Consider the following 18,363-nt stretch of genomic DNA (forward strand, 5'->3'; position numbering starts at 1 on the left):
ATTTCTCTCACGGTAGGGCCCATTTATTCTTCAACTGAAATGGCAAGACTGTGAGATTATTCTCTCAGAGCCAGGGCCCAGAAAAGAGCGTGGGTCCTCCTCAACTCTTCCCTACCTTCGTCTAATTTGACTGAACTCCGGAAATGCTTCTCTCCCTGCATTGAAGAATGACATTTGTTCCTCACTTCAACTTGGGTTAGCAAACTAGTCCAGAGCTGAGCATGTATTTTAAGTCAGATCTCGGTCGGATCTGATTTCTATTCTATAACAGTTCGTTTTAATTCCATTAGAAATGCAAATTCTAAACAGTATCTCGTCATATCATGGTATCAAGCAATTTCCTCCCAAAGAGTCAAAGGCAAGTTCTTAAATCTGAAGGGATATCAAAACATTTTATGTTTTTTTTTTAAGATTTAATAAGTTTTCTCCCCTTTGGGAATTTTCTAATGATTTTCTGACCTACTATTTGAAAATATTTACCACAGATGGCAAAAGATTGATTTGCGAAAGAATATTTCTATGTGTTTGTGAAAAGAATTTGTAGAGAAACCTTCTTCCTTGCAAGACATAACTGTAGAGATTAATTACTTTACAAGAATCACTACAATACAGGGAACATTGCTCTTGACATTACTGAACACCTGCTCTCTCCAGGTCTTGCCTCTACCCGGATATCTCTAAACCCCTCTCTGCTGATGGAGGTGAGAGCCATCATTCCAAGTCGCTTTCCTGATCTATAGAACACATATTTTTCTCCTTTTGTTCTGATGGTACAAGGATCAGACTGAGGCAAAATTATAAATTAGGAAATTTTGTCTCTGAGCCCCCACCTCTCCTTTTCCTCCCTTTTGAGGAAGCATTTGCTTCTTTTGGTTAAATTCGGCCCACACTCATGTTTTGTTTGACCCATACAGGAGCTGTTAAAAGAAATTGCCAGCATTTCAAATTCAGGAGATTTCATAGTAACATCCCTTGATATATATAAGCTTGCATTTCCTCCTGACATTTGGCTGGAGAAGGTGAGCGGCTATCTCTCCATACGGCCAATATCTCCAGTTGACCACGAAATTCATTTACTTCTCAGGTGCTTGAGGTCTTAACCCCCATCTGCTTTTGAGTCGCTACCTCCATGGCTGATCTGTAGCCAGTAAACGCCAATATGCTAAAAGCGGTTGTTAAAGGTAACAACCGCCAAATATCCCGAGCCTTCTGAATGCCATTCTGGCTGCTCTACCTCCCACTCAGGACCCTCCAAAATCTCCCCATAATTGCCAATTAAGGAGTAACTGCTGGGCACAGCAGGTCGCTTCCAGGACTCTAGTGTAGTAGATTTCCACACTTCTCTCCCGTGTCCTAATGGATGTCCAACTTCTAATACGATCCTGACAATCTCTGCAACTGAAGCGTTTCTTTTTTGACTCAAAGAGCTAGACATGTCTGTTTGTTTGTTTTTAAGTGCCATTTAAAATAGTTACTTTTCAACCTACGGCAATGCCTCCCCGGTCTTGAAGCTTCAGTCATGGGACAGTACTTTTTTTTGGAAAGAGAAACTGTATGTAGCACACGCATCAAATGGTATCCGGTAGGGGACAACCAGCCTGACTCATTCTCATTGCATTCATTTGTAGATAAAACAACTGACATCATCCAAACACAGCAGTATATTTTAAGCAAGCGTTACTCTTCAAATTAAAAAAAAAAAAAAAAAGCAAGGTTTCTCAGATCAGATTGTGAGCTTGGGATAGATTAACAATTGAATTGCAGTGAGAGCTTTAAAATGTACAAAATGCCTTTATCTACCTTCATTCATTTATTCGTTTCCCAAATGTATGCCAGATTTTTCAACTGATTCTCATAGCTCAGCGGGTCCGACAAGGCGTACTTCACACACAGACGAACGAAGGCCCAGGAAGGTTGAACTCTTCACTCAGAGTCACGTTATTCCTGGCAGAATGGAGGCTTGGATCAAATTCTCCTGGCTCCCAGTTCCAGTCAGCATCCATTATCATGCTTTTCATGTCAGGACAACTGTCCTGATTTGGTCACCGACAAAGCTCAAGCTGCTTTTTTGCTGGGCTATATATTGGTAACTCAGATGCTGAAAAGATACAGGTGTTAAGTTTTCTGCATCAGAACCACGACACGTTAGCCCTTAAAGCTTTTTTTCCTATTATGGACAAGATTATACCGAACTACATTTTTTTTTTCCTTCGAGAGAAGCAAAGCAAATTTTTTAAATGCCTGTAACACTCACCTTTAGCTCTGAGAATTCTGTACATTTCATATGCTCATTTCAGAACAGCTTATGTTAACCTCGAGGTTACATATTTTTTACGTTACTTGCTATATTTTGTTTAACTTTTGGTTCTAATTTTATCCTGAGTGTACCACATTTAGATCAGAACACTTAACTGTTAATAGTAATAGTATGCCTTTATCTTGCTAACATTTTCCTCAAGTGATCTGTGTGTTTTTTACAGAAGACATCTCATAAAAATATATTTCAGTTTTTGTAATATAAGGTATCTCTCTTAAAGTATACAATGACTTACATTTTTGGTTATTTTTTGGCACAAAGTCTTTTTTAACATGTAATCAAATCAATATAAAATTTACCAAGGTCCTAAAATTACATCACTACATATTTCCATAAGTAATCTTAAGGATTTTTGACAAGGCATTTGAAGCAGTTTCTGACTTCAATATCTGGTTTTTGGTTTAGAATTCTTAAAAATACATGAAGTTACTTGGCCTGAAAAGTTATACTAAACAAAATCAGAATCTAAATGGGATATTAAGTCCAACTCTTAATATCCTTATTTGATTAAAGTACTAACCCCATGCATAAATGTCAGTGAAAATCACTTGATGCTAGTTTATATAACATTCTCATGTTGAACACCACATTAAAACAATCTTTAAAATAAGAATAAGCACTAAATTAATGCTAGATTTTTACATCTCACTTGTAGAGCATAACTGTAAGAGAAAAATAATAAGGCAAATGGAAATGGAAATAACTGCATACTAACCAGTCATATCTAAATAATAAAGATCAAATTAATAATGTTGTGCCTACATAATTACCTCTTTGGATAAGAAGCTGTAAGTCTAAGAGCATAAGAACACTAGAAACCTCTATATACACAATGGAGTACTACATGGCAACGAGAAAGAACGAAATATGGCCCTTTGTAGCAATGTAGATGGAACTGGAGAGTGTTATGCTAAGTGAAATAAGCCATACAGAGAAAGACAGATACCATATGGTTTCACCCTTATGTGGATCCTGAGAAACTTAACAGAAGACCATGGGGGAGGGGAAGGAAAAAAAAAAGGAGGTTAGAGTGGGAGAGAGCCAAAGCATAAGAGACTCTTAAAAACTGAGAACAAACTGAGGGTTGATGGGGGGTGGGAGGGAGGGGAGAGTGGGTGATGGGCATTGAGGAGGGCACCTTTTGGGATGAGCGCTGGGTGTTGTATGGAAACCAATTTGACAATAAATTTCATATATTGAAAAATAAAAAAAAATAAAAAAATAAAATGGAAAAAAAAAAACACTAGAAACCTCTACTTCACGTTTGGTGGGGAGCATTCAATAGGCCAAGGATGAGGGAATTCAGGGTAAAACCAGGGAATAAGTAAAGGCACAAGCCCGTTGCTACACTTCATTTGCCAAAAGATTCTCCATCATAAAGAAAGTTACATAGGGGCATCTGAGTGGCTCAGTCAGTTAAGCCTCTGACTCTTGATTTCAGCTCACGAGCCCCCTGCCAGGCTCCACGTGGACAGCACGGAGTTTGCTTGGGATTCTCTCTCTCCCTGTCTCTACCTCTGTCTTTTTCTCAAAATAAGTAAATAAACTTTTTAAAAAATAAAGAATGTTGTATAGGATAGCTGATGATGATTAAGATAGAAAGCCTATGTATGATGCTGGCAATGTTTGAGAGGAACCGTGAGTAAGGAAGGCAAGTACACATGTGGAGTGAGCCAATTCTAGTAATAATGAATCGCTGCCCCTTCTACAATGGAAGGCATCATGGTAGGTTGGTTAGTCCCTATGGGGAAAGATACTACCCTGAGGGCTTAGTGTAGGCCCTCCGTGTAGTGTCTCCCCGAGAAACATCAATACCTGTTTCTCTTTTAGAATATTCTTAATTTGATCTTAATAGGATGACCAGCTTGAATACCTAAATTGGCACTAATCGGATCACCCTCGGTGAAGGTAAGCGCATGTTACTAAAATCATGGAAATTTCATTGCTGCCATTTTGTTCATGACCCCAGCGAGCCAACTCTGGAGTTGGTGAGGAGAAGCTGATTGACACTGAGTCATCCTGTTCATTGATCACTGAGATCTTCTGTATTGGGGGATCCTCACGTTCTTGACTATTCTAAAGAATCTACCTACAAACCCTTTCCCAGCTGTACATTTCATCAGTCCTTCGATATTCTTCCTGAACTTTTGGCTGAGTAGCTAGCCACTACTTATTAATTCCCTCTAGATTTAGATCTCTGGCCCTTTAGTCTTCCAAGCAAAGGAAAGAATCAGATGCACTGCTTGTAACTTTTCCTATTGGAAGGATTTCTTTCCCCAAAGTCCTTCTGGGCTGCCTCTCAGGGGAACTATAAGGCAGCAATAGTCCAATTCAGCTAGTGCCAGCATATTGTACAAAAACACCTATTAACCACACTCGAATTTTTACCTTTTCAGCCAACTGATCAAACGGAACCCCCTATGAGACAGGCTGTGTATTGAGGGTAAGAGATTAGAGCAGCAGAGGTAGATGCCAAGATAATTGGAGACATTAGGCATACCTTCAATAATTTCTTGAGTTCTGTCTCTTATATACCATTGCCACTTGATAGAGTGCTTCTCAACAAATGCAACTTCATCATGTTTTGAATGAAAGGGACAGTCCTGGTCAAGTGTTCGCTTGGTGCATCTTAACCAGGTTTTCAGTGTCTACCAGACTAGTAAGTTGGGACCAGGGGCTGTTTCTCAAAGAAGGAAAGGACTTGGCTCCAAAATCCTAGGAATCTTCCACTGGCGGTGGCCAGGTGTTGCGTAAAACATTTCTTCTTGACACATTTTGGGTGTCATTGGGCCTGATCAATCATAAAGCCCAAGTAGCAGAGTGTCTTATACGTTAGCTTGGACCAGCTACACTGGGGCCACTGACAACTGATAGCTTTGTAGTAAATAGTTCAACCCAGCACATACAAATGTAGTTTATGCTGCCATCAGAAGCCTCCTTTTTTAGTGGGAAAAAAAAATGGTGCTTCAGACATAAGAGTTAGTCAACTTCATTGGTAAATATATTTGCATGGGTACATGTTTGTGGATAACTGCTGTTTCCTAATCAAATAAGCATAAAACAATTTGTATATAGTATTATTCAAAGTAGATCTTTTGAACTGAGTCAACAAAATATACTTTTTAGTCTAGTTAAAGGCAAAAATCCCACGATATGCTAAGTTCTATTTTAAAGTCTTACTACATCAGCCACATATTATTGAATACTTTGACCATTTTCATTTATCATTCTCTTGTTTCTATCATTAGGCATTGTTTGAAGAATGTACCATTGGATGAAACTAGCAAATGATTAATAAGACTTCAATTTGGGGAAATTAAAGAAATAAGTCAGCATGCAAACTATCGTTGCCTCATCTGGTCTCAATCGTGCATGCCTAAGTTATGATATATGTATCATTTTATGTGGATTTATATTCCTCATTACTGAAAAAAAATTAAAAAGTAAAAAAAAAACTCTTCAGAAAGATTGCATATGTTAACAAATATTCTCTAAAAAGAATTCTCTATTGATTATTGATAGCACAGATTGATGCATTTATCCTTTAGGATTGAAGTCATTATCTTTTGTTAATGAAAAGGAAATAAACGGCTGGCTTCTACTCAAACCTGGAAGATCTGACAATATATAAATTAAAGATGACTTTGAAAGAGGAAAGGTCACAATCCTATTACAACTAATCATTTTTACATATTGATCTCCTGATCTCTGTTCATATGCATACATGTTTTTTACATTATTCATTAATTCATTCAACAAGCATTTACTAAGTCTCCTATATGCTGAAATTATTATAAACAAAGCACATGCACAATTTGGTATTTGCTTTTTTAACTGAATATGATAATACACATTTTTATCATTTTCCTACCAATGTTACCTTTTTTGAGAGAGAAAGAGAGAGAGGGAGCAAGTGAATGAGAGGCAGAGAAAAAGAGAGAGAAAGAGAGAATCCCACAAGGAGTAGAGATGGGGGAGGGGGTGGAAAGAGAGAGAGAGAGAGGGAGAGAAAAGCTCACCCAGGGCTCGTGTTTTTATCCGAAGCAGGACTCGAGCTCACTTGATGTGGGACTCGAACTCATGAACTTTGAAATCATGACTTGAGCCGAAGTCAGGTGGTTAATGACTGAGCCGCCCTGGTGCCCCCAGCGTTACCTTTTTAAACATCGTCTTACTAAAATATAAATGTTATGGGGACCTAGGTTTTTTGATATTCACCTTCACAAACACCTCCTCTTTACAAAGCAGAATAATGTAGTGACTGAGGTTTAGGTTCTGGAACTAGACAGATAGGAGTCTAAAGTCTGGATCCACCCCTTACCGTGAGACTGGGGACAATTCAGCTCTTCGTTCTCCTCATTTGTGGCATGATGATAATAAAAGTACCATTTCTGTGGTTGTTTTGAAGATTCAATGACATAATAGCTATGAAATGCTTAAAACAGTGCCTAGCACAGAATAAATATAGCTTGTTAGTTTTGTTTATATCTCTATTATCTGGCCTGTGAAAGTTCCTTTCATTCTTCATGGTCCATCTCACACGTTTTCTCCTTCAATAAGCTTTTCCTGATCTTTCCAACCGGATATGCTCTTTCCCTCCATCAATCCTCCAAAACGTTGTGCTTGTATTGTTCTTATAGCACTCGACACTTCAGGCTTCGGTTTCAAAATGAGTATGCATTTCTCTTATCCACATTGCCAGATTACAAACTCCTCTCAACCTATCTTGCTAATCTTCACCTTTACTATGGTGCTCAATTAATTTTTAAATTGTGGATTGTGACATTTTACAGGTAGAAAAACAAGGATACAAAAACACACGATGAGTTTTTGATTAAAATGATTTCAACTTTCAATTGATTTTTCAATTGAAAATGATCTATTCCTTTGCATATGAGTTATATCGGAATTAGAAACTATTTTCCTCTCCCAAGTCCTTTGTTTTCCTTGGGTGATTTCACTACTTCTCTTTTTCAATTTTATTCACAATTTGCAATTTTTTATCCAAGGTAAGTTTATATTTCTCATGGAAACCTAGAAGTATGTCACCTGGCCCAGTTAAAACTATTTTGGTTCCTCAAATAAGTAAATGTTTCTTTTGTTTGTCCATACAAATAAATGTTTCCCAAAATCTTTCTCTAATATACTGGCTTACAATTATCACTTACTTCTTTGCTGCATTCAGTTATGCTATATTTTTTGCACAAAACATCAGAATTATGTTCTTACTGTAGATTACTCCCCTCTGTATACAAGTATTTGTAATATTTATGATGGTATTAACTAAACTCATGAAATAGTTTTCACATACCTATTCTGTTTCTATACGAAAGACCTAAAATGAAAAATGACTTACGTCTCTTTAATCATGACCTGAATCCCAAAACTTTCTCTTCAAATCAACATGTTCACCATAAGAAACATCATCATACCATAACTTAAGACCATGAAACAATCTGATTGGGCTTCTGCCATCAGTTTATAAACTTATCAACATAATTCCATTCTTATCTCTAAAATGATAACCATGAATAATGAGTTTAAAATGAAACTATAATTACATTAGTCATTATTATCCTTGATGAATGAATAAATGCAAAATTATTGCACTAGAGGTACACGTCAAAATGATCAGTCATGTAATTATACAGCCCAGTAAATGCAGTGCCCTTATGCAGTCAATAAGTAACATATAGACACATCACTACAGAAAATTTAATTCAGATTTTTGTAAGGATGCACAAAACTCTGTGTGAGTTATTATAGAAAAGCTAACAAAACTGTGTGCCCTTTGATAACTTGCAACTTACCTAACTTCCAAATTAAAATAAAACGGGCTTAATTAGAAAAAAAGTAATAATAAATGATTGCTTCTAAAACTGCTAAACACCTTTCCATAATCTAGCTTGTGAATACCTTGGTCTTCACAGACTTTGTTTTATCAAATGCACCTGTGATAGTTAAGCGTGAAATTATAGCACAACACTAATTCCGAAGATTTCAAATGTCATTTAACCACCTATGTAGATGAGCATATGAGTTTGGGCCTTAGCTCTCAGGATGTGATGAGTTCTATTAATAGATTTCTAAATAGAGAGCCACCATTAGACCTGGTCCATTGTGAGTACTAAACATCTCATATGGTAGAAATGTCCAATCACACACTGGCTCATATTTTTCAAATGGCATCATATTATTTATGTAAAGAATTTGGACTTCATCCTAAAAGCAATGAGAAATCTTTTGTGAAGCTTGTCATTAAGATTCCTGAATTTTAGAACAATCTCTCTGCTAGTAGAGAAAGTCACATTAGAAGCAGTAGAATTATTATGATGAGCCAGGTGAAAAATGATAAGGGCTTGAACCAAAGTGGAATTCAGAGATATTGAGGAAATATAATCGCCAATGACTGATTGAGTGAAGAGGCTGAACAAAACAGAGGAGTATAAGTCCAGGTTTCTGGCTTGGGCAACCGGATACATGGCAGGGCATTCGTTGTGATAAGAAATACAGGAAGATGAGAAGCTTTGTCAAGAAAAATGGTAAGTTTGGGTTGAGTTTTAGATGCTCATGGAACTTCCTAATACATACATTTTTTTTCTAGAGGTTAGGAAGGATGTAAGGAACATAAATAAAAAATTTGAAGTTATCAATGCAGAGACAATAATTAGATGATAATTAAACTTATAGGTGTGGTTGAAATCTCAGAGAGTATACGTAGTGGGAAAAGAAATGGTTTAGGACTCAAAGCTACCTCACCTTTGCCAGTCGTAGGGAAGATTAAATGGTACAATATGTATGAAAATATTCCATATGTTACTTATTATTCTCCTCCTAAAATTCTTTTTATGGCTTATATGGTTTAAATACACATGGCTTACAGAACCGTAGTTTATTACTCACATTCATATATGTACATGTAAATATCAAATAAAGACTATGTAAAATTTCCAGTCTTACCTGTCTCTCTTCTGGAAATAACGCCACAGTGGCCCCCATTTGACGCTTCCTGAGCTTCAGCTTCTACTTGCAAATGCAAGTAATAATATCTGTCTTTTATATGTGGTTTTAAGCCCCACTCAGGAAAAATGCCACTTATATTTGATAAATAATATATGATAGTGGTAACTTTCAAAAGACACAGATACAAGTAGTGTTCTATGGGCCAAACATTACTTTATATCCATAAGTAGTTTGATAAGCCTATAACCTCCCGATTCAGTTTTTCACCAGCTAACATGAAAGTCTGAAGTCCTGCAAAAATGCATGTCATTTCATAGAACAGATCTATAACTTTAGAAAAGTCACCCCAGTCTTAGTACTTCCAACCTGCAAAATAGGTAGTACCTCGGATACCTCCCAGAGACGCCCAAGAAATCAACAAATCAGATACTTGGGAAGTTTAGTTCAAGAGCTACAAGACAGCAGTAGGAGGTGCGGCCGGGATGGGGTATTGAATATACACATTTGATTCAGCCCGTGTCACAGAAGTTTGTCCTAAACAAAATTACCATGCACATTAAATTAAAGGTTGGTTTGAGAACGGTATTAAACTGATCAGAATGAGCATCGGAGAGAGACAAAAGCTTCAAACAACTTCTGGTACTGAAAAGAAAGATATTTCCACCAGTGGGAGCTAATTTTCATACGCAGATTTTAATTTAAAATGGCCAAATCCCCTAGTAACTTAGGGTCTGCGGCAGCTTGAATCTCCCGTGCTTATATCTGTCAGACAAAACAGAGTTATAACTGCCAGGTTCAGATTTTAGGTAGGTGGAAAAGATACCCTGAAATCCTCCTTAACATCTCCATGCTACTGTGATTTCTCCCTTTCATATTCTGACATTTGAGGGGAAGAAGAACTAAAGTCAGGATTTCTCCCTTGCCTGAGCAGTTCTTGACCTTGAGTCTCGACCTTGAGCAGTGTCATCAGATAAGATCTAGTCCTTTGGCATTTGAGCCACTGGATTTATAGCAGCTCCACACACCTGCTCTTTGCTATGGCTACATGATTTGAAGTATCATGAGAGACTGGAGTTTGATGAAGGAATTTTTTTTAACGTTTATTTGTTTTTGAGAGAGAGAGACAGAGCGTGAGCAGAGGAGGGGGCGGGGAGAAGGAGACACAAAATCCGAGGCAGCCTTCGGGCTCAGAGCTGTCAGCCCAGAGCCCAACGCGGGGCTTGAAACCACCAACTGTGAGGTCATGACCTGAGAGGAAGTTGGACACTTAACCAACTGAGCCTCCCAGGTGCCCCTGGATGAAAGAAATTTTTAAAGGGAGGGAGTGGACCTGTGTACCCAGTTTTCCTAAAGCTTTTTCTCACCTTGTGATCAAAGTGATATATTTTTCCTCATCATATATACCATTTGAAAATACCTCACAGTCATGGTGAAAATGTGATACCCGCATCTCTCTTTCTGGTAGAGTGCCATTTGTGGGATAGATGTCCCTGCTCCGTACTACCTTGGCACACTGTAGTAACTTAGCGTGGCACTCAATTGCCAAAGTAACATAGGTAAATCATCATTTAATTCTCTAACTTCACCTGCTCTGCTTCCCACATAGCAGGTGCACAATAAATGTTTGCTAACTTAACTCGTGAGCTCCCTGTACTTACGCGTGGGTGTGGCGACACATTCTCCAAAGAACCTACACATTAACTCTTGATTTCCGCCCCCATTTGACAGCCGGCGGGTACAATGTGAGAGCAAGTTTGTATTCTCTGTATTTTATTCAAAATTGAGTTGGATTTTCTCCCAGTGGATTAGTAGAGACAGCAAATTCTGAATCCATGACTTGTGCTTTTATACTCTTCGTGGAAACAGACACTAAAAAGAAGAAATCCAGAGCCTGCCAACTCTGGGAATTAAAGGCATAATGGGAATTATCTGTCCGGCCCACTATGGCATTAGGCTAGTCTTAATTATAGCACAGGGATACTCCCTTACAGATGGACTATTTTAGGTTAGTAAGTAATTAACCAATAAATTCTATTCCATGCTTTGAAAGTTTATTTCACATATGCATAGCATCTTGTATTTGGAATAAGGTAAAGACACATCTGGTTTCCTCTACTCACCCAAAAGTATAATGTTTGGACACTTTTTTTCCTCTCTGAGTTTCATGAGAAATGAATTCCATGGCAGAGATACAGTTTATGGCTGTGAGATACGTTATGAAGTCGCTGCAAAGGCAATCTCTCTCTCTCTCTATGGGCTCCTTTTTTAGCAAATCCGTTTATGTGAAATAATTGGGATAGATTAGTCAAAAATGCTTTCATCTTTGTTTCTTGCCTACATTGCATTTTAAAATAATTAAAAGTCCAGATTGTTTCTGTTTTTCACCTAAGTTTACTGGCACCCAGCAAAGAAGGCTACACTTTGATTTTAATCATGGCCAGACAATATCAGTCCCCTGTCCCAGAAGCAACAAGAGCAGCAAGTAGAAACCCTGCTGGGTAATTTCAAAGCAATGTACTTCCTGCTGCTAGCCCTACAGTATGATTTCTGTTCTGCCAAGGGCACCAATAGCAGGCAACTTCTAATTTGCACCTCACACATAAATTCACATTATGCCAATAGGTTTCGAAGGAAACCACAAGCTACCCAGCTCAGCCGTCAGAGGTCTGTTAACAGACCTTTAACTATGATCTATTGTGCAGCAGGGCCTGAAAGACGCATGCGGAGTCCCACTTTATAGAGACCGCACTTCCCTGACACCATTTTTCTTGAGATAATTATAAGTGTTTATTTTGGCTTTTAACAACTTTAATCACATTATTTAGCATGTTGCTGTTTTGTCATCAAGTTAAATGAACACAGAGTTCTCCCAGGAATGTCCCAGAAACTCACACATAGGGTGGTTTCCTCGAGGACAGACACCAGCATACGAGATGGAGGTGGTTAATTACACTACAGCTTCGTGGATGCCAAGATGTTTCCTTCCACAAACAAGTAAGCAAACAAATTATACCAAGCAACAGAGAATTCCTAAATGAATAAGGTGTGATCTTTCTAATTGAAATAGCGTGACTCTCTGTCTTTGTTTTGAGGTTCTGCCGGTTTCAGTGGCTTCGTGGTGGAGAGGGGTTTACAAGGGATCTCGCATAAAGGCACGCAGCATCTTTGATGACTAATGTCATCAGCTGCAATTACCATGTGGAATACAGAGCAGCACTTCTCCGAGTTATCTCGAATTAGGTTTAAAAATAACCTTAGCTGATCACAAACGGTTCTATAGTCACTGTTAACTTCAAGCAACTGTTGAAACAGCATGCTGTGCCAAATTGCATTTGATGGCCCAGTAAGAGCAGAACTATAATATGCTTCAGTGAATTCTAAAAATATCTACCTCCAATGGAAACTGATTTAACAAAACCAAACAGGGCAGTTCACCTTACTCTCTTTTTTTTTTTTTACTTTATTTTTATTTATTTTAAGAGAGAGAGAGCACACGAGCAAGAGAGGGGTAGAGAGAGAGGGAGAGAGAGAATCCCAAGCAGACTCCGTGCTCAACACAGAGCTGGACTTGGGACTCGATTCCACACTGTGAGATCATGACCTGAGCTGATACCAAGAGTCAGACGCTTAAAGGACTGAACCACCCAGGAGCCCCAGTTCACCCTATTCTTAAATCACCTCATTCAGTGTGTGTGTGTCAACTGGAGTAAGGTCTAGATTATTTAATTGTATATTTAACATGTAATAAAACTTATATGCCAGTTTTATGCCTTTAATATTTTTATTTGATGCCCTACATTCTGTTATTAATTACACTCAAGTTTCAAAGTAAGATTACTTCCTCTATAATTACGCATTTCTGTCCCTGAAAGTAGTTTAACATTCTTAAGGAACCAATAATGAACATTCTTTATTGGAATTGTTTTTGCTGCCCAAGGATCTCAAGTGGGCATGCAAGATTTTTTTAAATGATATCAACTGATATAAGATGACCAATGAGGATACAGTTTTGAAATGACTAATTTGATCGAACAGACATTATTTCTTTAAATCATCACATTTCTTTTTTTAAACTTTTTTTTTTAATGTTTATGTATTTTTGAGAGAGAGAGAGAGAGACACACACACAGCATGAGCGGGGGAGGGGCAGAGAGAGAGGGAGACAGAATCTGAAGCAGGCTCCAGACTCTGAGCTGTCAGCACAGGGCCCGACGCGGGGCTTGAACCCACAAACTGTGAGATCATGACCTGAGCCAAAGCCGGATGCCTAACTGACTGAGCCCCCCAGGTGCCCCAAAATCGTCACATTTCTTTTTCATGAAGGCCTGCAGGTCAACTTGTGTTATGACCATCAGATTTATTTGACAAATCCAGGAGCCAATTAATTCACAAATAAAAGTTTTGTTTGGGTGTTCTCTCATTTCAAATTTAGCAAATTCATATCCAGCAGACAACTCCCAACTGATGAAATTAATGTGGAAAAATTGAGTTTCTTCTCTAAATCAGTACTTTAAATACTCTTAGGAGCTAATAAATGTTCCAGAGTTTTATATATGCAAATATTATTTTAATATATGTATAATGTTTAAAGGGGGGGTTAATATATGTAATAGTGGAAAATCCCAAATCCAACATAGCAATAGTCAGAACAAGAAAATGCCAAAGTGCTGTGCATTTCAGGTTATCTTTGCCCCTAGAGAGTTAGCAATTGCCAGAACCCCTTTATCATTTGCACAAAAGTTCCAATGTTTCCTTGCTCCAACAAACCGTTTCCTAACGGGAATCCATGCATTTCATAATCAATTAAGAGATTGGATTCCTTTCTCACTTCTGCATTGACAAAGTGGTATAATCTTTAATTTGCTTCTTCTTCAATAGCAAGAATTTCTTATTCTTAACTTCTTTCTGAGTTTAATGCTCTTTCATTAGATTATGCTGACGGAATGAAAAGATGACCTGTGTTAATTTTCTTACTTCATTCTACCTTGCAGTGAAAACTCTAGAGTATGAAAACATAAAATTAAGGCGTAACAAAATAGCTCATACAGAATCTAAAATTTTTCATTTTAATCCATTTTTCCTGTGATTCACATCAAATCATGGGCTTATTCTTAAAATTTCTGACCTACGACGATTAGACTGGCTTCTAATTCTTCATCTACAATACTGGATACCAGAGTATAATGGGCCAATGTTTATCAGGTTATTTAAACCTGGAATTATATTGGGGCGCCTGGGTGGCGCAGTCGGTTAAGCGTCCGACTTCAGCCAGGTCACGATCTCGCGGTCCGTGAGTTCGAGCCCCGCGTCAGGCTCTGGGCTGATGGCTCGGAGCCTGGAGCCTGTTTCCGATTCTGTGTCTCCCTCTCTCTCTGCCCCTCCCCCGTTCATGCTCTGTCTCTCTCTGTCCCAAAAATAAATAAACGTTGAAAAAAAAAAAAAATTTAAACCTAGAATTATATACCAAACTAAGTTATTATTCATATCTATAGGCAAAATTAATCTTCAGTCATACAATGACTTGGAAAATTTACCACACACATCTTTCTGAAAAATTCATGAATAAAATAGTAGTAATTCATATCCAGCAGTGAATTATAACAAGAATGCACAATGAACAAACAAGCTTATTCTTAAAATCAAAAAAAGGTTTAAATTTAGGCATCTATTCATGCAATTCACTATATTAACACATGAAAAGGAAAACCTATAAGATTATTTTGAAAACTTCTAATTAATCAATTCCTATCATTTCTTTTGCCGATACAGAGAGAGAATAAAGACTCCTACAACACTTGTAATAAATTAAAATTTATGTCAAAACCTATGATAAATATCATACTTAAGGATGACCAAATTAAGTCAGATATTAGGCAAGGATGTGTACTATCACCACTATTATTCAAGCTTATTTTGAAATATTACAGCCAATGTAATAAGGCAAGAAAAGTGAAATGTATATATTGGAAGTAAGGAAACTGTTCTTATTTGCATATTATACGTTTGCCTGCCTAAAACTCCAAGACAACTGAAAAATTTAAAACTAATAAGAGAGTCCAGGAAGTTAGCCAGATAAAATATAAAGATATAAAAATTATAAGAAGTGTATAAATATAATGGACAAAATACCTTATTTTTTTTAATATGAAATTTATTGTCAAATTGGTTTCCATACAGCACCCGGTGCTCCTTCCAACAGATGCCCTCCTCAATGCCCATCACCCACCCTCCCCGCCCTCCCACTCCCCATAAACCCTCAGTTTATTCTCAGTTTTTAAGAGTCTCTTATGGTTTGGAAAAAAAAAAAGAGAGGGAAAGAGACAAAATACCTTATTCACAAGAGTTACAGAAATCAATAAAATGAATAAGAACAAGACTAACAAGAAATATTAATGTATACCTGAAAAAACACTTATACATAATTGAAGAACATAAAAAATGATAAAATAAACTACAATTCATAGAATTATCCTGAATGAGAAGACAGTAAATTATGACAATGACTGTATTAGTTTACTAGGACTACCATAACAAAGTAGTGCAAACTGAGCAACTTAAACAAGAGAAATTTATTTTCTCACAGTTTTGGAGGCTAGAAGTCCAAGAGCAGGGTGTCTGTAGAGTGAATTTCTTCTGAGGCCTCTCTCCTAGGTTTGTCAATAACTATCTTCTCCCTATTTCTTCACATGGTCTTCCCTCTGAGTCTGTCTATCCCAATTTTTTTCTTCTTATGACACCTGGCACATTGAATTGGTTGCTCCTGAATAATCTCATTTTAACTTAATTATCTCTTTAATGACTCTATCTCCAAATATAGTCACATTCTGAAGTACTGGGAGTTAGGATTTCAACATGAGAGTTTGGGGTTAGGGGACACAACTCAATCCATAACAATGACATTCCTTTCTCGAAATAATCTAAAATTTCAAAACAATTATTGAAAAGCCAACAGAACTTTTATGAAACCTGACAAGATGACTATAAAATTTACTCATAAGAGTAAAATGCATAAGAATATTGTAAATTGAACATCATTGAGAGACAACTTGCTATCCCAAATGTCAAAGCATTCCATAGACCTATGGAAAGTGCTGATAGTATAGGACTTACCAACAGTGACCTTGAATCAAAAATCTTGGTGTTGATCCCAGCTCAACTATTTATTAGCTCAGTAATTCTGAGAAAGTTACTTAACCTATTTGAACCTCAGCTTCCTAACGTGTAAAATGATGATGATAATAATGTTAATTACCACATAAGGTATTTGTGAAGATTAAGAGAATGACACATTTGAGGTTCAGTAAATATTAGAGATTATTGTTATTAAATTCTGTTGTTATAGAATTAACACTGTATGAAGAATAGATAAACAAATCAATGGAACAGAACTGAAATTCCCAAAAGAGATTGATGTTTATATGGGAACTCAGTCTATGAGAATGTTGGCATTAAAATCTATTAGTAAAAAGCTAACTATTAAACAAAGTGAAAAGAAAGCCACTCTGTAAGGAAATATTTGCAGCATATTTAGCAGACACGGAATTAAAATCCATAATATATGAAAATGTTAAACTATTAAAAGGGCAAAAATTATGAACTGGCAGGATAGAAAATATGAAAAAGACTAATAACCATGCAAAATCATGTTCAACATCATAAGTAATAAAGGAAATGGGATTAAAACAATAAGACGTGTTTTATCCACCCTATTGGTAAAAACTGGAAAGATTTGTAATTTCCAGAGTCCGTAAGTCTCAGGAAATAGGAACTTGATATATTGTTAGTACAGACAATATATATAGTGTGTGTATAATCATATAGATAAAATATAGTGTAGTAAAGCATATATGAAAATGCCTACCAAAATTATAATGTACAGATTACTTGACTCAACAGTTTTATTTGTGAATCTCTCTTACAAAAATAGTAAGTACTTTGCTCTTTGTAGTAGTAACAAATTACAAACAACCTAAATATCCAGCAATAGGGAAATGCTGAAAGAAATTATAAAAGGAATGAGGTAAACAAATAAGATAGGAAATAGGAATATGTCTACCAGTTATTATTAAGTATTTGCAGTTTTCAAAAATCTTTATGTCTACACATGTGTAAATGCATAGAAAGAAGTCTAGAGATATGTACATGAACAGTAGTTATCTTCAGACAGGAAAAAGTGCTGGAAGACTAGGATACTTCTAGGCAGGCTTGTTTTTATTTATTGGAAGCATTTGTTATTTTCAAAGTAATCAGTTATTACTTTTATATTTAAATAATTAAAAGATCAGATACCAACAATTAGTGCTGCGACTAGACATAGGCTGACAGATCAGTGCCAATTCCTTTTTGTGGGAGATGAGCTATAAACTAGAGCAATGTCTCTCTAATTACACTTAGATAACTGGGAGAAGAGTAATGCCATTAGCAGAAAAAAAATATAACTGTCAGTAGTACCAGAAGAAGGAGAAGAGGGGATCTCCCTTTGCCCTGATTTCATGTTCACATGCAGAAGGATATCCATTCAAATGACTCCTCTGGTCTCTCTGTGCCTACACTAATTCTTTCCCAAGGGAGAAATGTTGTCTTAACTTACTCATAAATTTGAAACAAAAAGTAGGCAATCCTAGATCAGCTCTTTCCTCTTTCTCTTTGGGATCTGACCATATGCATGTGTTCTGGTCTACTCTTGATCATGTCATAACTTTAGTGGTCAAAACTCTGTACCTAAATAGGGAGGTTGTCCAGGCCTCTGGTTGTCCATAACTGCCTTGACTCAGGAAAATATTATGTCTAATTCTTGGGTTCTAGTAGGAAACCCACCACTGCCACATACCTAAGCCATGTTCTCCAACCCAGGCTTTGTCATGAACAAAGTCATCACTTTAAACTTCAAGTGCCTGATTCTTGACTCCCATCTCTCAGTTCCCATTCTTAGAAAGGTGGAGTGCTTTAGTGTATTTTTAGTACCTAACTCCAGATGCTTCCAGAGAGATACTGCATAATTTGTATCAGAGTTTCATCTATTTATTTACTTGTTCAACCAGCTCCACTGAGCTAGGCTCTGGGGATACAAAGATGTATAGAAT

The sequence above is a fragment of the Lynx canadensis genome, chromosome B1 (assembly GCF_007474595.2).
Source record: "Lynx canadensis isolate LIC74 chromosome B1, mLynCan4.pri.v2, whole genome shotgun sequence".
Taxonomy (NCBI): domain Eukaryota; kingdom Metazoa; phylum Chordata; class Mammalia; order Carnivora; family Felidae; genus Lynx; species Lynx canadensis.